A 553-nucleotide genomic window follows, 5' to 3' on the forward strand; every position below is an offset into this window, starting at 1 on the left:
TCGATTCGAATACTCCTCCATCGAAATCCGGACCCCTTTGTAAATTTTGCCAAAAAAGAAAAAAAATTGAAAATCGCTGTAAATGTCGAACTGTCGAAATTTCGCGCCGCCGGTCCGTTGCAAGTGAGTTGCGCCTGTTTTTCTTGGACCGGTTCGCCGGTTCGCCCGGAGACTTCCTGGTTCGCCTGCGAGGTAGGCAGCCCATCGAACGCTACCCGCCAGATTCAAAAGACCTCTTAAAACTCAAGTGTGTCTGGACAGGGTTTTGCTTAAAATGGGAAGGCTAGCCTTTGTAAATTTGGCCATAAATGAGAAATTTGAAAATCGCCGGATATTGTTGGGATTGGTTTGACAGCACCCTCTTACTTACTCTCCGTCGAAATTTCGCTTCGCAGACCCATTTTAAGGGAGTTACGCCCGTTTTTCTTGTACCGGCTCGGCTGCTAGGTAGGCAGCCAGTTGTACGCTGCCCGCCAGATTCAAAAGACAATCCCTTAAAACTCAAGTGTCTCTGGACAGGGGTGGTTTCTGGCGGAACCAAAAGTAGTTTTGT

Source organism: Frankliniella occidentalis, unplaced genomic scaffold (assembly GCF_000697945.3).
Source record: "Frankliniella occidentalis isolate FOCC.00 unplaced genomic scaffold, Focc_3.1 Scaffold198, whole genome shotgun sequence".
Taxonomy (NCBI): domain Eukaryota; kingdom Metazoa; phylum Arthropoda; class Insecta; order Thysanoptera; family Thripidae; genus Frankliniella; species Frankliniella occidentalis.